This window comes from Papio anubis, chromosome X (genome assembly GCF_008728515.1).
Source record: "Papio anubis isolate 15944 chromosome X, Panubis1.0, whole genome shotgun sequence".
Lineage (NCBI taxonomy): Eukaryota > Metazoa > Chordata > Mammalia > Primates > Cercopithecidae > Papio > Papio anubis.
In genome coordinates, this window is record NC_044996.1 from 138,364,227 (window position 1) to 138,386,214 (window position 21,988).

At 39.0% G+C, this 21,988-nt stretch overlaps 1 long non-coding RNA gene across 3 annotated transcripts in view; it reads right to left on the reverse strand.

Annotated features, from left to right (window-relative positions):
• Positions 1-21,988, reverse strand: part of LOC103880637 — a 909,354-nt gene that overhangs the window by 751,642 nt on the left and 135,724 nt on the right. For all 3 annotated transcript variants that reach the window (XR_004180718.1, XR_004180716.1, XR_004180715.1), the window contains exons 2-3: positions 21,441-21,561; positions 20,161-20,219 (exon numbers count right to left, since the gene is read on the reverse strand). This is a non-coding gene — a long non-coding RNA (uncharacterized LOC103880637). The remainder of the gene's footprint in view (positions 1-20,160; positions 20,220-21,440; positions 21,562-21,988) is intronic.

Below are 21,988 nucleotides of genomic sequence, written 5' to 3' on the forward strand. Positions count from 1 at the left end.
GGATTAGATGACACAAGAAAATTTGAGAATGCTTTGAGCTCCTGAGTTTACGACACACACATATACATATATAAATTATAGTCATTTATTTTTTCTTATTTAAAAAATGATTTTTATTATATACGATATGAAAAATAGGGAAATCTATAATGGAAAGAGTAAAACTATCCCAAATCCACTTCCTAGATTTAACTCTTGATAACTTATTGCATGTTCAACTCCAACCAAAATCTAGGTTGTGAATTTGTTCAAAGAAGATTGTAATGCAGGACTCCTATTTGGGGGATGAGAAGAAACTCATGGAGGCGGTTTCAAGCTAAGCAAAAAAGCATAGGCTTTGCAGAGTGTGAAAGAATGTCTGAGCAAACAGCTCAGAATATAAGGTCTATAGGTATTTAACATGAATGGATTCTAAATATAAAAATAAATATATATGCGTGTGTGTGTGTGTGTGTGTGTGTGTGCGCGTGGAAGGGTCTGTGCAAAGACCCACCACAAATGAGGATTCCATTATTGCCTTTGCACCTAGTACATAGCTGCCAGTGTTACCTCTTAATTATCAGTTCCAGATATCCAAGGATTAAATGAGAGAGAATATTTGGAAGAATAGACATATTTTAATTGGGATCTCTATATCTGTGTCTTTTCCAGAGCAAAAGCCATCTCCCTTTTCAAGGAAACCACAGCGTGTGATGTGATTTTCCAAGAATGTGAATTCTGTCTCTTGGTTTATGGTCATTGTGCTCCAAGCAGAGCACAATGAGAGTTTTCTTTTTTATTAAAAAAATAAAGAGAGCAATGAGACGTCACTTCTGCCAACTTTTTAATTATATTATGATGGTTTTTCAGGAATAACACCTTTCTGTAATCATACATCATAAGTAAACACAATTAAACCCACACCGGAGGGCCTACAAAACCACAGTCACCTTTACTGAAACAACACAAAATTATTTGAGAAATGTTTATTGGAAAACATTTTCCCCTCACTTTTATGTCTTCTATACATCAACACCCGAATCATTGTATTATTTTTCCTCGCCGTGGTTGCTAACCAGGCCCTGACGTTGCCAGTACTGCAACTGTCTAGAGAGGGGTTTTTTTTTTTTTTTCTGCCCTCTGTGTGGGCCATCTCAGTCTTTCTGAGGAGGCCTCTCTGTCATCCCCCGCATGACAGGCCTGCGTCAATAACACCTCTCATGACACTCGGTGATTTTCCAAGAGTGTTGAGAGCGAAACCTACAAAGAGGTGCTTCAGATCATCACGTGCTAGGTATTTGCCATTTGAAGAGCTCTCTCAAATCTTTGTTGAAAGGAACAATATGAGTGCTATTAATGTGTTTGCCCGGAACTCCCGTTCCCCACCTTAGTATCAGAATACAGTTGCTGTCCTTGCCAAAACAAAGACACCTAGTTCCATGTGTCAGTGTTTTCTTCTGCTTCTCACTACTGAGCAGCTACTTCCAACAATTCCTGAATTTATGTCAAATCCCAGTCCCATAAATCAGACAACAGTCCCATGGAAACATAGACGGTTGAGTGATAACATTGAAAGTATAAGGATGATATGCCTTTTAGTTATTAAGCTCTGGCTTACAGGTGTGCAATATTTTAAAATCCAAACTTTTCATTCATTCATTCAACAAATATTTACTGGTTGCCACTGTGCATTAGACCCTGAGCCTCATGCAGGGAATTCACCACAAAGGGTGACCCTTTTTGTATGAGTTTTTTGTTATTTAAAATTTTTGTTTATTTTTTCTTCATATATTCAACAACTTTTATTGGATACCTACTAGTTCTAAAAACTGAATTTTGCAGTGAATTTTTGAATTGCCCAGCAGATTATATAGCAGTCCCTAGGAACAGTGACTACCCAGAGATGGTCCCTTATTGTTTCTGCTAAGTGGATAAGACCTGCGGTGGTAATACTACTAAAACGGATAACTAATTACAACTGGGATGATCCTAACATCAAAACTAATGTGTAGGAAGCTCTTGATCCCTGCCAGAGGCCATGCTATAGCTTTTTGCATGTTTTTAAAATTTGTTAAAGTTAGAAAAAAACTTAATTGACAAAAACCTGTATAAGTTTATGGTGTACAATATGATGTTCTGGTATATGTATACATTGTGAAATGGTTAAATCAAGCTAGTTAACATATGTAACCTTACGTACTTATCATTGGTTTTGTGGTAAGAAAACTTAAAATTTACTCTTTTAGCAATTTTCAAAGATACAATATGTTGTTTTTAACTATAGTCACCATGTTGTACAATAGATCTCTTGAACTTATTCCCTCTGTCTCATTGAAATTTGTTTCCTTCGTCCAACATCTAAATAACCTGACATTGGCCTTATTAAACCTCCACTGATATAGATGCCAAATCTAAAATTTTAGAATAACTGATCCAATATCAGAACATCATTGAAAAGAAAGAAAATACTGAAATGCAGATGCACCCACCCTATAACATGGATGTCCCTCAAACACATTGCACTATGTGAAAAAGCCAGAAAAAAAACAACTGCAAATTGCATAAATCCTTTTACATTAGAAGTTCAGAATAGGCAAATTTGTAGACACAGCAAGTAGGTTAGTGGTTGCCAGGGGCTGGAGGTGGAGGAAGGAATTGATGACACATAGGCACAAGTGATATTTTAGGGCAATGGGAATGTTCTCCAATTGAATTGTGGTAGTGGGTGTACAACTCTATAAATTATTAAAAGCCATTAAACATGTGAGTTCTATGGTATATAAATTACACCTCAGTACAGCTGTTTTAAAAAAGAAAGAAATGGTCCTTGCCTCGGGAACAATGAGGGACCTTGTCTTTCAGGGTGATTAATCCACATTTCCACATGGTTTCATGTTTATCATCTCCCTCACCAGGAGACTGCAGGTCTTTTGCATGGCTTCCAGACCCCACCTTTTCAGTTGAAGTTTAGCTGCCCTTCAGAATACAGGATGAATTGCCTCTGAGCCCCACTCCTATCTGAGCTGTCGATGCCTGAGGTTTCAGCCAAGTACAGGGTGCAAGTTCTGTTCTCTATGACCTCTCTCCCTGAATAAGTCGGTGAGCCTGTGCCTTGGTGTATAGGAGAAGCAGCATATATCCAGCCCCTGCTGTGTGCCAAACATAGCCACTTTGCAGAGGTCTTTTATTATTCCTCATAAAACCATGGAGAACGCATCTCATCATCCCACTTTTCAGGTGCAGAAAGTGACAAGTAGAGAGTATTTTGATCCAAGGTTACACAGACAATAAATGGCAGGGCCAGAATGTCATCCCAGCCGTCTCTAGTTCCAAGAGCTCTCATGTTGATTGATTTGGTCTGCTCAGGTAGTAGTTCCTTATCCCCATATGCACTCTGAGTGTGTCGTAATTCCGTCTTATCAATGGGCATCTTAAAGATGCCAGAAGGTTGGTAAAACTTGTATTTTGCAACCACAGAGTGCTCAGCTGTGGGACAAAGTTCAATAAATAGCCAGGCACGGTGGCTCACGTCTATAATCCCAGCATTTTGGGAGGCCAGAGGGGGAGAATTGCTTGAGGACAGGAGTTTAAGACCAGCATGAGAAACATTGTGAGGCCTCATTTCTGCAAAAATTTTAAAAATCAGCCAGGCATGGTGGTGTGCATCTGCAGTCCCAGCTACCCAGGAGGCTGAAGTGGGAGCATCGCTTGAGCCTGGGAGATCAAGGCTCAATAAGCCATGGTCGTGCTACTGCACTCAACCTGGGCAATAGAGTGAGACCCTGTCTCAAAAAAGAAGAAAGAAAAAAGAAAAAGAAATTTCAGTAAATATGTTTGCAATGCCTTCATTGCTTGAACTCTAATTACATTTTAACAGAAGCCAAGCAAAAACCTTGAAGAAATGTAGCACTAAATCGTCTGTACCTAACATAGATCTTCAACATTTAATTTCTAACATGCCAATGAGGCCAAACGCACTTTAATTACTGCATATATTTTTTCAAAATTCCACTAAAGTCCTTTTCTAAAAATAACATTTTCATTGCTCAAAGACCACATAAGACAAACTGAGAGGATGAACAGCATTCTGGTCTTAATAGAGGACACAAAAAATCCAGATAAAGAAATCGGGACACATAGGGAGAAAGCAAGGCACACGTGTTTGTCAAAGCGTTAAAAAATGCTGGAGTGTTTTTCATGACAATTTAGAAGAAGACAATGAGAATGGAAGCATATATAGAAGGGGAACTCATAAGATTGTATTTAATTTCAAGAACATCAGTATTTAGTAGTGCAGCAAGTAAGTTTCTATTTAAAGAATTATACAAAATTGTGTTATTTATATCAGTACTTCTCAAATGGGGGGATTTTGTATGTGGGTACGCACACACTTTATGTGAGACAGTCAGCAATGTGTGGAGACATTTTTTTGTTTTCACAACTGTGGGAAAAAAGGGCTACCAGTATTAGGTAGGGACCAGGGATTTTTCCAAATATCCTACAATGCACAAGGTAGTTTCCCCCAACAAAGCTATTCAGTCCCAAATGCTGAGAGTGACAAGGTTGAAGAAATCTGGTTTCTTCTGAAGCCATGAAGAACTTCATGTACTGCTAAAAAAACAACCGGCCTTAGGACTTTTACTAACTTAGTGATGATTTGGATTGCATATTTTCTTAGTATCGCTTGATATCATTTATTAGAATTCTATAGACTCCCAGGCCGGGCGTGGTGGCTCCCACCTGTAATCCCACCTTGGGAGGCCAAGGCGGGTGGATCATCTGTGGTCAGGAGTTCAAGACCAGCCTGTCCAACATGGTGAAACTTCGTCTCTACTAAAAATATAAAAATTAGCTGGGCATGATGGCGCATGCCTATAGTCCCAGCTACTTGGGAGGCTGAGGTAGGAGAATCATTTGAACCTAGGAGGCGGAGGTTGCAGTGAGCTGAGATCATGCCACTGCACTCCAGCCTGGGCAACAGAGCGAGACTCCTTCTCAAAACAAAACAAAAACAAAAACAAACAAATAAAAAAAGAATTCTACAGACTCCCAAGTCATCAAACCGGAGCATCATTTCAACCCTTCTTTAAGGAAAGGATTTTTTTTTTTTTTTTTTTTTGGAGAATAACTGTGCTACCAAAGTACTGTCCAGCAACATCCCATGGGGAGGTTCATAGCTGGACTTTGAAGGCAGACATTTTCATCCGTTTTTAACATTGCCCATCATTGTGTGTCACGCAGAATGATATACTGGATCGTATAACCACTCAAACCAGCCTTTGCAGAAAAATGTTCCCTAGATGAAATGAACAGATTTTTAAAATCTCTGCTACAAATATGAGATGTCATCAAGGAGCTTCATTTCAGAGCTACCTTTGGCTGTGAGATAGGAATTCATCTCTTTTTAGGATTTTTGTTTAGAAACTGCTCAACTATGGATGTTTTGGTTTTCAGGCTAAGTTTCCCAGGCCTGATCGTTGAATAAGTAGATTGATTGTGCTTCAAACAGAAGGACCTACAAATAAAGCTGCTCCAAGCTGCTCTATTCATTAATTTTGTGCAGTCACAGCAGCAACAATTATATATTGATTTATTAGAGAAATTTTGGGTTACTATAGCTGCATTTCAGTCTCAAACACTCATGAGAGCCACTTACGGTTTACCAAACAAAAAGCATTTTTCCAGTTAATAAACTTCTTATTTATCTATTAATCCTCACACAAAAGGACATTCATAAAATCCTTCTGAAGGCTTGCTTTGGAATTTTGAATGAAAGGCATCCACTGTAGGGAGCCACATTTTATTCCTACAGCTCAGGTTTTTTATGATTCTGTGCACTCCTGGGTGCGTTCTGCCTTTGGTCAAGGATGGAATGTGGTCCACATCCTCCATTCAAAGGCAATACTTTAGCTTCATGCAGCACTAAAACTCACCACATTGGTGAGACAAGCAAGACTTGAAGGTTGCCATAACTCTTGATTTCGAGGTTTGAAAATCTTGTGCCCAAAACTACTCTCTCTTTATTTATTTTTTTCTTTTTTGAGATGGAGTCTCCCTCTATTGCCCAGGCTGGAGTGGAGTGGCATGATCTTGGCTCACTGCAACCTCTGCCTCTCATGTTCAAGTGGTTCTCCTGCCTCAGTCTCCAGAGTAGCTGGGATTACAGGCGTGCACCACTGTACCTGGCTAATTTTTGTATTTTTAGTAGAAATGGGGTTTCACCATGTCGGCCAGGCTGCTCTCCAACTTCTGACCTCAGGTGATCTGCCCGCCTAGGCCTCCCAAAGTGCTGGGATTACAGGCATGAGCCCCAGTGCCTGGCCGAATCTCTCTTAAGAAGGGATATGCATCACTCGCCATCAGAGAAATGCAAATCAAAACCACAATGAGATACCATCTCACACCAGTTAGAATGGCAATCATTAAAAAATCAGGAAACAACAGGTGCTGGAGAGGATGTGGAGAAATAAGAATACTTTTACACTGTTGGTGGGACTGTAAACTAGTTCCACCATTGTGGAAAACAGTGTGGCGATTCCTCAAGGATCTAGAACTAGAAATACCATTTGACCCAGCCACCCCATTACTGGGGATATACCCAAAGGATTATAAGTCATGCTGCTATAAAGACACATGCACACGTATGTTTATTGTGGCACTATTCACAATAGCAAAGACTTGGAACCAACCCAAATGTCCATCAGTGACAGACTGGATTAAGAAAATGTGGCACATATACACCATGGAATACTATGCAGCCATAAAAAAGGATGAGTTTGTGTCCTTTGTAGGGATATGGATGCAGCTGGAAACCATCATTCTCAGCAAACTATCACAAGAACAGAAAACCAAATACTGCATGTTCTCACTCATAGGTGGGAATCGAACAATGGGATCACATGGACACAGGAAGGGGACCATCACACACCGGGTCCTATTGTGGGGAGGGGAGAGGGGGGAGAGATAGCATTAGGAGATATAGCTAACGTAAATGACGAGTTAATGGGTGCAGCACACCAACATGGCACATGTATACATATGTAACAAACCTGCACATTGTGCACATGTACCCTAGAACTTAAAGTATAATAATAATAAAAAAAAGAAAGGATGTGAATACTAATGGGGGTCTTTAATGGAGGATGCAACAAGTGTGTTTGAGTTCTGTCATTGATTTTACAAAGTAGTGTATTAGTCAAGGTTTTCTAGAGGGACAGAACTAATAGGATATATTAGTTTATATATATATAATATATATAAACTCATATATAGATATGAGTTTATTAAGTATTAACTTACATGATCACAAGATCCCACAATAGGCTGTCTGCCTGCAAGCTGAGGAGCAAGGAGAGCCAGCCCAAGTCCCAAAACTAAAGAACTTGGAGTCCAATGTTTGAGGGCAGGAAGCATCCAGCATGGGAGAAAGATGTAGGCTGGGAGGCTAGGCCAGTCTCTCCTTTCACGTTTTTTTGCCTGCTTTGTATTTGCTGGCAGCTGGTTAGATGGTGCCCACCAGATTGAGGGTGGATCTGCCTCTCCCAGCCCACTGACTCAAATGTTAATCTCTTTTGGCAACACCCTCACAGACACACCCAGGATCAATACTTTGTATCCTTCAATCCAATCAAGTTGATACTCAGTATTAACTATTAACCATCACAATTAGGGTGGAGTATCTGAACATAAGGATAGAGAAGTCTCATCTATTAGACATACCTAGCTGTGGTTAAAAAGAGGATCACTTCTTCCAACTCACGGGAATTAAATCAGGGTGTGAAGGGTGTTTGTCAGAGGAGATCAGAATGCTATTTCCTCCTTTCTTTCTCCTTATTCTCTCATCTCCCTCCATCCTTTCTCCCCATCCTCCACCCTGTCTCTTCCTCCTCCTTTCTCTCATGCAGTGTGAATGTCCAGGAAGAATGAGAAACCACTGCTCATAAAGCAGCGGTTCATGAGTTAAGTTGTCTTTGTGCTGGGAGAGCACCTGCATGTGAACACAACAACACGTTGTTTGCAACCACAGAATGACGCTTCAACTCCTTTCTTCTTTCCCACTTCCCGTGGATGTTTGTGTAATATTTAACCGTTAATTATGTAATGTTTGTGAAGTGTTTGAAGCTCCTAGGGAAAAGGCACTAAATTAACAGCATTATTATTAGTGTTTTCCCCATTAAATTTCCATTACAAAACGCATCAAGAAATGAGGAGCGGCCATCTGTCACACAGCTTAAATGCTTACAATATACAGGACTGTGTTTACCTCGGAGTGGCAGTACTTTGTAAGTCATATATGAAAATAATTTGCAAAAATGAATTGAACAGCTGCTGTGTCCTGTACTAATTTTAACACCTTGCTGGCAGTTATTATTTTTAACAGCCTGAAAAGCAAATCACAGTTTGCATTGCTCAGTGCTAATAATGACCATGTAAGCATGCATCGTGTTATACCATAAATAATTTCATTGGGAATGAAGAAAGGCAGAAACTCATGTTTGGCTTTTTGATGGATCTCAGGGTCTCTGACAAGGTCAGTTTTTGCCCAAGCCACAGTACAACCTGGAGAATGACCAGAGAGGTTGCTTCCAGGTAGGGCTCAGTGAGCAGGAGCATCGTGGCCCTGCCTAATCTTCAGCTGTGCTTTTCATCAACACTGAGATTACCCCGCTTTTGATCCCTGCTAATCTAATAGGTGTAAAAAGCATCTTAGCTTTTTCAAATTTCTTCAATATTCCATAGAATTGAATATATTTTCAATGCATATTTGTGTTAAAGAAAATAATATTCAATAATACTTGTTAAAGCATGGTAAGGAAGACTTTATTCAGGACCTTTGAGTTAGGTGTAGGGGCCATAGCCATGGAAACCAGTAGTTTCCAATTCTTCCTGGACATTTGCATTGCATAGGGGAAAGGAGGAGGGAGAGCAGGAAGATGGGGCGGAGGTCGGGGAGAAAGGATGGAGGGAGAAGAGAGAAGAAGGAGGAGAAAAACAGTATGGGGTCTTTTAGTGAGGGAGAGAGATTGGGCTCAACTCTGAATACAGCATGGGCAAGTGGGAATTTGTAGCCGAGGAGCAGAGTGAAGGTCAGTAGAAATTTGGACATTGGATGAAAAATGACTAGAAGGAAACATCAGGGGTAAAGGAGGTTCTGGGTAAACCCACTTAACAGGATTCTTGCTGAAGACAGGCAGAGTGACCAGATATCACTTGGGGAGGGTGGAGGATGAGGAACTCACTCAGGTATTGAGGGGGGTAGGATATCAAGTGTGGGGAGTTCCTGCAAAACTGACTTAGCAGGGTTCTCTGCTAAGTCATCCATTCTCCATGGATTTTACAGGGAGGTACACAGGTGGGCCTAGGAGAAGATCCAGGAAGCCTGATCTCTACAGCCTCTGCATTGTGACAGGACCCTTGTAGTTTCATCTTGCCTACACATTGGTAATTTTATTTTCTTTTTCTTTTTGATTTGAGTCTCACAGCTCCCAGGCTGGAGTGCAGTGGCTTTGATCCCCTGCCTACCACTGCAAGCTCCATCTGGTCTTCATCACATTCCCTACTTCCTCTCTACCTCCCATCCTAAGTATTGACTATATATACTGCAATGCACTACCGGGGCTAGTTTTTGTATTTTAGTAGAGATTTGGGTCACTTATGTTAGCTTGTTTTTGTAGGATAGTCTCGATCTCCTGACCTCGTGACCCACCCGCCTCGGCCTCCCAAAGTGCTGGGATTACAGGCTTGAGCCACCGCGCCCGGCCTATTTTCTTTAAACTTCTTGTTCATACTCTTGTCCATATTTGACTTGAGTTGTGATCATTTTCTTTTTTATTTCTAAGAGACCTTATTTTAGAAAGAAAAGCATCTTAACTAGACATATTGTTCTAAGTACTATTTTTCCCTCCAAATTTTCATTTCACTTTTGGATTACTTATGCAATGGTGTGTGTGTGTGTGTGTGTGTGAGAGAGAGAGAGAGAGAGACTTCACTATTTGGAAGACATCAACTTACAGTACATTTTCTTTTTGACTTCTGGACTTAACATAGTGATTAGAAAAGCTTTTTCTAAGCCCCTCTTCCCCGCTCAAAAAGCTATCAAATGATTTCTTACGTTTTCTTTTTTTTTCCTCAAGACTGAGTCTTGCTCTGTCACCCAGGCTGGAGTGCAGTGGCATGATTTCAGCTCACTGCAACCTCCACTTCCTGGATTCAAGTGATTCTCGTGCCTCAGCCTCCTGAATAGCTGGGATTACAGGCACCTGCCACCACGCCCAGCTAATTTTTTTTTTTTTTTCATTTTTAGTAGAGACGGGGTTTCACTGTGTTGGCCAGGCTGGTCTCGAACTCCTGACCTCGTGATCCACCCACCTCGACCTCCCAAAGTGCTGGAATTACAAGCGTGAGCCACCACGCCTGGCCTATATTTTCATTTTTTAAATAGATGTTTACATTACATATAATTTATTTTGGTACAAATTGTAAGAAAGGAATACCAGTTGTGTTATTTTTCCAAATGATTTTTTAGTTACCCCAACATCTGCATTTTTTTTAATTATTCCTGTTTCTAAAATATAACACTAACATCAACTAAATTCCCATGTCTATCTGGTTATTTTTGCTGATATTCTGCTCACTATATTGATCTGTCTCTCAGGCCAATACCAAACCACTTAGATGTGGTTTTTCAAATGCCTGTTACTGAGGATTAAAAGCATCCTCAGTAGTTGCATTTTCTTCCTTGAATGACCTGGGATGGAAGCTACTAATTGCAAACCCTGAAATATGTCTTTAAACATAGGAGAAATTAAATGCCAATGCATTGACCAGAAACCCCATCAATATTTTCACAAAGCAAAGCCATTCTTATCACTGAAAAGTTTTTGTAGCATTGAAACTACACAACTCTTAGAGGTGAATGACCTAGAGTTTAACAGATATGTTACAAAATATCTTTATGGGTGCCTTATTTAAAAGTATAATTGATAGTTTTCTATTAGGATCTTTGAGCTTTGTGTGTAAATGTGAAGACCTGAAGGCCACCGTGACTTTCCTCCTAGATACAGTAGTAGATACAGAGTATTTGGTCTTGACTCCAAAGACAGATGTATGAAAAACCATGTGTCAGGACTTCCTTTGGCTGTTATTATCCTTTGGCTATGAGTCACACAAAGCTCTGCTAGGGTAACTTAAATAGACAAGGGGTTTGTGATGGTTACTTTTAGATGTCAACTCGAGCGGATTGAGAGATACCCAGATAGCTCTTCAAGCATGATTTCAGGGTGTGCCTGTCAGGGAGTTTTTGGAAGACACTGGCATTTGAATCAGTGGACTGAGTAAGGATCCACCATCATCCAGTATGGGTGGGCACCATTCAATCATCTGTAGGCCCAGATAGAAGAAAAAACAGAGAAAGGCAAATGAATTTGCAGTATCTTTCTCTTGTGGAGCTGGGAGACACTTCTCCTGTCCTTGGACATCAACACCCCAGCTTCTCCAGCCTTTGGACTCCAAGACTTGAACGAACAATGCCCCTCTCACTCCGCCTATTGTCTGCAGGATCTCAGGCCTCCAGCACTGAACTTAGAATTACACCATCAGCTTCCCTGGTTCTAAGGGAAGTCCCTTGGACTGAGTCATGCTATTAGCTTCCCTAGTTCTCCAGCTTGCAGATAGCCTGTGGTGGGACTTCTCAGGCTCCTAATTGTCTGAGCCAACTCCTCCAATAAATTCCCATCTCTCTATCTCTCTATCCATCTCTCCATCTCTCTCTCTAGTTATCTATCTATCTATCATCTATCTATTCATTTATTCTATCTATCTATCTATCTATCTATCTATCTATCTATCTATCTATCTATCCATCCATCCATCCAGCTAGCTATCAGATCTGTTTATACAGTCACTTAGCTATCCATCTATCATATCTATCTCTCGATTCATCAGTCATGTTTAACTATCCATCCAGCTAGCTATCAGATCTATCCAGCTACCTACCTATTCATCTATCACATATACCTCTTCATCCATCCATCATATCTATCTATATATATCTATATCTATTCATCTATCTATCTCTATATCCATCTCTCTCTCTACCTACCTACCTAGCTACCTACCTATCTACCTACTTATCTACCTACCTTCTACTCATTCATTTATTTTATCTATCTATCTATCTATCTATCTATCTATCTATCTATCTATCTATCTACCAATCTATTATCTATCCATCCTATTGGTTCTGTTTCTCTAGAGAAACCTGATGAATACAAGATTGATTCATCTCTGGAAACTATAGGGATTGGTGTGTTTATAGTTATTCAAGAAATGTACCTATGACATTGACTTCTTCTGTCTTTACTCCCAAGTGGTTTTATCTGCATGGTCATCGAATGTCCGCTGAGCCTATAGATACTGTGCCAAATTTCTAAGCAGAAAGAAAAGGGAAAAGAAAAATGGACGATAGATGATACATATGTTTCATTGGCCACTCTCATAGCACATGGACACTCATAGCTATAGAAAAGGTAGATGAATCTAGTTATTTTCAAAGCCTTTGGAAAAGAGGCAAGTTAAGAGGAAAGGAACTAGACATAGTGATAGAGTTAGCTAAGCTACAGTGTCATACTGTAAAAAAAGGAGTCTTTCATCTTCAAGTCAGCGGGAGATCTAAATTAATTAAACTAAACCCATGTCTAAATGTATCTTGAGAAAATGCTTAAATTCAAAGCCATGAAAAAAATATTGTTGGAAACAGGTGCTTGGTGTTGCAAAATCAACACTGAGACAAAGGATCTCTCAGCAAGGCTAGTTTGCTTTCTGCAGAAAGAGTGCCGTCTTCCTAGCAGTCTTGCCACAAGAGCACACCCAAACAAAGGAGATGGGGACTTTTACAATCTTTGTAACCTGATGCAATTGTCCTATGGCTGTGTCCCATTTCCATTGGCTGGAACAGGACCTCACATTCTAAGCTTGACCCAATTGGCTAACAGCTTGAAACTTTTCTAAAGAGGCAAAGGGGAAAGAGAACAAATAAAAGAGGAAGCTAGTCATGAGAGGGTTAGGAGGGTTTCCAAATAAGGAATGGCATGTACTATGGTCCGGGGCTCACTTAAGCCTATCCAGGCATGCCAGATCAAGTCAGAGCAGCTGCACTGAAACATGTATAGATATGCATAGAGCAAAGAAATGCCAAGCTCTTTATGGTTTTAAGAAACCTTGAAGAAAAACTTCTCCATTCCTCACAAATATGAAGACTTCAATCCTCCATATCTTTCAGAAAGAAGATATTTTTGATATTTTGATATTTTTGATATTTTCTTTGAGAAAATATCAAGTTAGGTCCATAATTCTTCTCCAAAGTATAAGCTATGAAAAGGACATGGGGATTTGGGGACCTAGCATTGTAACTCGCAAATGCCACAACCAAACAAGGTAAATATTCTGTCATGCAAGAATTTTAAATGGATGCTGATCTTTAAAATACTCAAGTACTCCAATAAGCTAATAGATGAACCAAATTAATTTGCCCATGAAGAGAAGTTATACATATAAAGAAAAGGTGAGTGAGCAATGGAACAGTGAAACTCTCAGCTAATGTCTGAACATTGGATGATATCATGGTCACTAAGCATAAGACAAGAGCCAAAACTAAATCTTAGAACAGAAAAAAATATTTATCAGGAGATAAATAGATAAATTAGATATGCCTTACCAGAAACAATAAAACCCTTCTTAACCAAGGTGGAAAATCCTTATTTAGCATCTACTGGAGATGCCACCCACTAATTACAGGGGTTTTCCATAAAAAGTTTAAAGTCTACTAAAGAGAAATTCCATTGTCGATACTAGGTAGCACATGGTATCAATAACTCTCAAATTCAGAGACAGCTATGTGACTTGGGTTGAGATAATTAAGAAAGGCATGTGGAAAAAGTAGTATTCAACTTAATCTTAAATTGCGAGCTGCTTTTGATACCTATAACTATGTAAAAAGGAGACGTATAATCATGTGAATTGATTTTTGTTTGTTTGTTTGTTTTTGGAGTTTTTGTTGTTTTGAGACAGGGTCTTGCTCTGTCACCCAGGATGGAGTGCAGTGGCATGATCTCAGTTCACCGCAGCCTCAAATTCCTGGTCTCAAGCGATCCTCCCATCTCAGCCTCCTGAGTAGCTGGGATTACAGGTGTGAGCCACCATTCCAGGCCCCTCATGTGAATTGTTCTACATGAAAATACAAAGAACAGTGCCAGGTGCAGTGAGTCATGCCTGTAACCCCAGCACTTTGGGAGGATAAAGCAGGTTGACTTGAGGACAGAAGTTTGAGGCCAGCCTGGGCAACACAGCAAAACCCCATCTCTACAAAACATGTAACAATTGGCTGAACCTGCTGGTGCACACCTGTAATCCCAGCTACTTGGGAGTCTGAGGGGCAGATTGCTCGAGGCCAGGAGTTTGGGGTTATAGTGAGCTCTGATCGCATCACTGCACTCCATCCTGGGCAACACAGTCACACCTTGTCTTTGAAGAAAAATACAAACAAGAAGGCATAAGCAGCTTGGCTGAAATACAGAATGAACATGAGAAATGGGCAATAGATCAATCTGTTCAAAAACGTGCTTGCCCTGCCTGAGGGTGAAGGATTATTGATTCAGGAAGAGCTGCCCAATGAGTGTGGCACAAGTAAGTTATATATGATTTTCACAACTGAAATAAATGAAGGCTACTTGTCTTCAGACAGCTTACCTTTGGGATTCCAGCTCTATCTTTGCTCCAAAGATATGACCTAGACAAGGTTATTTAACTTCTAACCCTTAGTTTCATCTCTGTGAAATACGGATCATAATATTTCCTAGGTCATAGGGATTTTTATGAGTTTGAATTAATTCAGGTAAAGCACTTAGCATCACCCTGGTCATATATTCATGTTTCTTTAACTATTGCCATTTGTGCTTGTTCAGAAGAAAAATATTGAGGAGCTAGTGGTGTCTCAAGGTGAAACTATTCAACTAGAGTTGGAAATTAGAAACTAAGTCAATGTACAGTGGGATCTATCTGCATGGAAATGACTCCTGAAATCAAAGGAAGGAGGTACAAGGATATATAAATAGTGATTTCACAACAAGGATTTATGTTTCTGTTACTAAAACACTCAGGGAAAAATTAATTTGTTATAAGATTTAAAGATATATAAACCTGGAACCAAAGCAGAGGTTTCTATGAATTCTCCCAAGTATTGGCTTAGTTTATTAACTTTGGCCATATGAAAGTCTTTTCCTTTCCTCCCTACAGTCAGGAGAATATTCAGCCTGCTCTTCTTTGACTCAATTTTTTGATTAGTCCTCACAAAGCTTTGTATTTCAAGTTGTGACAAATTTAACTTTCTGACTTTCCTCTCTATCTACTTAAAAAAATCTGGTCATGCCCAGGTGTGGAGGCTCACACCTGTAACCTCAGCACTTTGGGAGACCAAGGCAAGAAAATTGCTTGAGGCCAGGAGTTTGAGACCAGCCTGGGAAATAAAGCGAGACTCTGTCTCTAAAAAAAAAAAAAAAAAAACTCTCTTAAAATGAGCTGGGTGTCTTGGCAGTGGTTGTAGTCTCAGCTACTCGGGACACTGAGGTGGTAGGATCGCTTGAGTCCAGGAGTTCGAGGCTGCAGTGAGCTACGATCACACCACTGCACACCATCTGAAGTGACAGAGCAAGACTCTGTCTCAAAACAAGCAAAAAAATAAACAATAGAGTCTTTCTCTGATGTTTGGCATGAGCAAGATGTGGCATTTACCTCCACACTCAACTGTATTTCCTTAGGCACTAAACTTTGGCTTGTTCCAGTACTGCCTTGGTTTCCCCTAGATCTTCCAAAATTGAAGTTTTTGTCTGTGTTGAAATATGGGACTCATGCTGAAAAGACTAAAGCCAAAATGTGCAATGTAGATATTAGGAAGACGGCTACTTCTTCACCAAATTGATTTCCTCTTTTTCACTGGCACTTGGCCAAACAGTACTTCACAACCTATCTTTCAGTTAGGTGCAGTTCCTGGACATATTCTAGACAATAGTTAATGAACAGAAGTGATGTGTGCCACTTCCAAGACTGGCTCACAAATTTCTCCAATGAATTTCCTCCATGTTTCTCTCCCTTTCTGTGGCCTGGGATATAAATAAACCCTACCACTTCCCCACAGGGAAACCTTGGACACCACACATTGAAGATGAGTCCTGAAAAGATGGCTTGGAAACAATGATCAGAGTGAAGAGACAAACCACAGATGACTGTGAGAAAATACTGGCAAACCATATATCTGATGAGGGGCCAATATCCAAAACGTATAAGGAACTCAATTCAATAGCAGTAAAACAAACAACATGAGTAAAAACTGGAAAAAAGGACCAGAACAGACATTTCTACAAAGAAGACATATGAATGGCCAGCAGATTTATGAAGAAATGCTCAACATCTCTAATCACCAGGGAAATGCAAATTAAAACCACAACGAGACATCACCTCACACCTATTAGAATGGTTATTATCAAAAACATGAAAGATAAGTGTTGGCAATGATGTGGATAAAAGGGAACCATTGTACATTGTTGGCAAGAATGTGAATTAGTATAGCATTTTGGAAAACAGTATAAAGATTCTTCAAAAAATTAAAAACACAATTACCATATGATCCAGCAATCCAATTTTTGGGTATCTATCCCTTAGTGGATGAATAGATGCAGGAAATATCGCTTATATATACACAATGGAACACTAGATAGCCTTTTAAATAAAAGGGAAATTCTGTCATTTTCAACAATGTGGATGAACCTGGAGGACATTATGCTCTGCGAAATAAGCCAGGCACAGAAAGACAAATACTGCATGTTCTCACTTACATGTGGAATCTAAAACTATTGAACTCACTGAAGCAGAGAGTAGAATGGTGGTTACCAGGGGCTGGTGGTGGGGTAACAGTGAGATGTTGGTCAAAGGGTACAAATTTTCAGTTAGAAGAAAGTTTCACTGATCTAGTGCACAGCATGGAGACCATAGTTAATAATAATGCATGGTGTATTTCAAAATTGCTACAAGAGTAGCTGACTGATATGTTAATTGGCTTGATTTATTCTTTCTCCAATGTATAAATATATCAGGACATCACCTTGTACCCCATAAATATATACTGTTATTGGTTCTCAATTTTTTTTTAAAAAAAAAGATTGCTTGGAGCAGAGAACCCCTTCCATCCAATCCTAATAAGTAGGTACCACATCTTAGATTGCTAGCAAGAAGATAACTTCTATTAAGCCAGAACATTATTCATTTTTATTTTATTGGTTACAGCAGTTTGGCATCCTCAAACTAATTTGGCAATTCTAACTATCCTGATCCAACAAGAGAGTTCCAGAAAATGCTGGCCACCTGGGAGGGCCTCTACATTAACAAGGGATCCTCTATTCTGCAGGATATATTGGATATAACTCCAAGACACAGGTGGAGTGTCAAACCTATTTCTTATGAAGGCATAGTTTACATTTGCATAAGGCTTCAAAGTCTTTTATCTCTCACAGTAAATTCATATTAGGAAATTTTGATTTAAGAAGTCATTCTTTCACCTTTTAAGTATTTACACATATTGGGACTAGTAAAACACTGGTAAAATATTAAATATTCTGAGAATGGTCCCCACAAAGTTTATGGGAAATGAATATATATCTATATATATATATATCCATATATATTCATATATGTGTGTGTATATCTACACATATATACATATATGAATACATATTCATTTATATATGTATATATGCATGTATACAAATCAATATATATTATAAATATACAGATATCTTATAAATATACCTATAGCCATATGTATATATACTATATATAAACAAAGTATATATACTTACAATGATACACATATTCACTTATATATGTATGTATACGGGATATATTATGTACAATATACACATACATATGTATAAATTACCTATATACATATATACTATATACATTATAATGTGTAATGTATATATGTACACATATACATAAAAGAATATATGTATATTTGTAAGTGTATATATATTAGAAATATACATATTTAAAACTGCAGTAAGGGTATTACCCACTGTCCAGGTCTGTGCATTTCAGTAAAATCAAAACACAGCAGAAAAAGGCTCAGAGAAGAAGAACAGGATGATTAAAAGTCCAGGGCCGTTGCTGTATGCAGACAGCCTTAGAGGATTAGTATGATTCCATCTGCAAACACTGAAGCTGACAGGGGATATGATTGAAGTCTATAAAACTCATAAAATGTAGGGCTGTGATGAACACAAACATGTTCACCAAATCCCAGTTTACCATGACAACAGTCTTTCCCTTATATCTTGAAAGAGGGAAATTTAGAACAAACAGAGAAAGGATAAGTTAACAAAACAGAGCAGGTAGCAATGGCCAGATTGGCAGAAATCATAACCTTGAAAACCAGAGGCAGACTGCAAATATAAATAACTTCAACTAAGTACTAGAAAAATCCACACATGACAGTTCCATTAAGGGAGCTAAAATGATGCCTAAAAATTTAAAGAGGCTAAAAGTGATTGACCAAAAATGAATGACTTAGAATTAGAATCTTTCTAGATTTAGAGTCTTCATAACAACAGCATTGCACACACATCCTCACCAGCTGTGCACCTTTGGAAATTGCCCCTGCATTGCTTCCTCTGGTTTGCTACAAAATATTGCTTCTGGTAAATTTATCTCATGTCAGACAAAGTGCTGTTTTTATGGAATTGCCCATGGAGAGAAGCCCATCATAGATTCTGAGCAACATGGAGAAGCCCTGGCACACCACTAAATTTAGATAGAATTGAGCCATACACTAAAACTTAAATGACCTCACTTTTCAAATCTCCTCCAGGCATGAAATAGACCCACTAGTGTAAGATGTAGTATGGGCATTTTCGGAGGGAATAGGAGATATTCTACTCTTCCAAGAGCAGGCATATGAATCACAATGAAGTCATTGATTAAATCCCTGGATGCTTGCAGATTAAATTTAGTTACTTTTTTAAACCTTGCCTTCTGGATGATTTCACTCTAAAGCAAGTAGCACGGCTTCTGGTTACTGCCAGCCCAAGACTTTCTGCTTTTCTAGGAACTGTTTCAATTGGAAAAGGGCACTTAGTCTTTGGAAACAATCCCATTTCGAAATAGCAATGACCATACTCAACTGATTAAAAATTAGTATGTACTGTGCTTGAATGCTATACCACACAATTTCTCAAAAAATGCTGAACTTCTAGGATTCTTCTCTTCAGTATTCCTTACCACACAAAATATGTATTTTGCATTAATTCCTAAATTATAGATCATGACTAATCTCTATCTAATCAATAACTAGATGTTTGTTAAGTATTTACTGGTTCTCTTTGGACTTACAAGGAAAACACTTTTTGCAGTTATTTTTTCTTAAGATAGTGGATAAACACTACCCAGCTGGAAATGTACTGCCTGGAAGTAGCTTCTGATGCATGTCTGCATGTCCACATGGTACTCAATTTCAGGGCACCAATATCTTTAGTGGGTATGGTGCTCTACCGGGTTATTGTTACCTTCTTCCTTCTGTAGGCACTTTCTAATAAAAGCATGAAATTAAGTACTCCTTGTGATTTACCAGTTAAAAATTTGCAAATCCCTGCTGGCCAAACATGTTATAGTTTAATTGTGGAGGTACAAATAGACATCTTCCTAGTAAAATGTTCTTTAATCACCCAAAGGGCAACCCTTTATAACCATTATCATATCAACCTTATAACTAACCCTAAATCCCCTACCTGGACTGACAGTCTAACTAGGACCACAAGGAACAGAACAATGTAGTTCCCAAAGAATTGACCAAAGGAGGAGGAAATATTTTAAATAAGCCGTGCACAAAAACTCTACTACATAAAGTTCATAGTCTTTTTGTTTGCAAGACTGAGGCAATAGTCATTTTGTCCCATAAACACATTAATAAGGGCTGGAAAATTATGGAGGAATCAATAGTATAGAGGTCATTTTTTTTCCAATAGCTAAAAAGAATGTGTGTGTGTGTGTGTGTGTGTGTGTGTGTGTGTTAGGTAAGTAGAATCCAGATAGAATGAGTAATTCAAAATACAGGAACCTCCATCACAGGACACTCACCATTTGTTGTACCTTCATGTCCTCTTGAAAATCAGCCACTCATAATGCATGCTCCAAAACTGCATAAGGAAAGATGAAACACAAGCAAGCATTGGTCTTTTAAGGGCAATACGAGAGCCAGGAGCTGAGGCAGTATGGCCAAGATCATAGGCTCTTACTATGACAACACGTAATTCAGAGGCCCCCTGTGAAGGGAGATGTCATAGGCAACTGTTGGAAATTTAATTGGTGTCTGGGACTTTATCAGTGACAGCTCATTATTTGTGTTACCCAGAGAAGAGGAGGAAAAACACGCTAACCAGCATCCTTTCAAAAGAAAGTCTCAAAGACCCAACTGCAGCTTATATTCAAACAGCATTTTTTAGAGGTGACACCAGACATTGACACCTGACATGTTAGAAACAAACTTAGGCTGGGTGTGCTGGCTCATGCCCATAATCCCAGCACTTTGGGAGGCCGAGGTGGGTGGATTACCTGAGTTCAGGAGTTCGAGACCAGCCTGGCCAACATGGTGAAACCCCATCTCTACTAAAAATACAAAAATCAGATGGGTGTCGTGGTAGGCACGTGTAATCCCAGCTATTCGAGAGGCTGAGGCATGAGAATCGCTTGAACCCGGGAGGGGGAGGTTGCAGTGAGCTGAGATAGTGCCACTGCACTCCAGCCTGTGTGACAGAATGAGATTCTGTCTCAAAAAAAAAAAAAAAAAAAATTGAAAGAGAAGAAAAGAAAGAAACAAACCCAGGCTTAAGGCTGAGCGACAAAAACAGCTGCTTGTATTGCAACTGCACACCCAAAGCCTCTTGCCTCAATGAAACTTGAGCATTTTCATTTAGAACTTTTGAATTACAGTTTCTGGCTTTATGGCATGTTTCATCTGGGCCACTTCCAAATGGACCCTCTGGCATGGTTATATCCTATGATAGAGAGATGTTCAGTTTAAAAATAATTACCTAAATCATCTCTGCCACTTTGATTTAGTATGAGGGGTGGTTGATTTTGTTTTCTTGCTCACTGTGAACATTTTACTCATGGTAACATTACTTTGACTTTTAAATTGAACTCATAGATAACAAAATGCAAATTTACAGTACATAGTTTTGGGGTTTTGTTTCTGACACCTGTGTGGAATCAAATTTGACAATGTAACTTTTCCTGAGTTGAACCAACAACGAAAATTTAGTGTTTGCTTGAGATAAGAGAATAGAAGAACTGAATGTTTTGGGAATCTTCTGAATCTAGTTTGAGAACATTGTACTGTCAGTAGTTTCCATACTCACCCACTAGGAGGAAGACTCGAACATGTTATGCAACCAAATCAGTGAAACAACTTCTTGTCTTCATTCAGCTTGGCTTAATGACTTCATCTTGAGATGTTTCCTAATTTCTTAAAAATAGTTTCTTACAGGGAACAAAAAGAAAAATAGGTAATTTAAACTACTTCAAAAGTAAAAACATCTGTGCATCAAAGAACATAATTAACACAGTGAAAAAGCAACCTATGTATGAATAGGAGAAAAGAATTGCAAATCAGATATCTAACCAGTAACCGGGTTACTCTCCAGGATACTAAAAAACAAAACAACAACAACAAAAAACCTCTTGCAATTTAACCACAGCAACAACAAAATACTCTGATTTTAAAATGTACAAAGGCCTGGAATAGACATTTCTCCAAAGATGACATGAAAACGGCCAACAAGCTTAGGGGAAGATAGTCAACATCACCAGTCATTAGGGAAATCCAGATCAAAACCACAATGAGATATCACCTTATACCCATTAGAATGGCTACTGTTTAAAACAAACAAACAAACAACAGAAAATA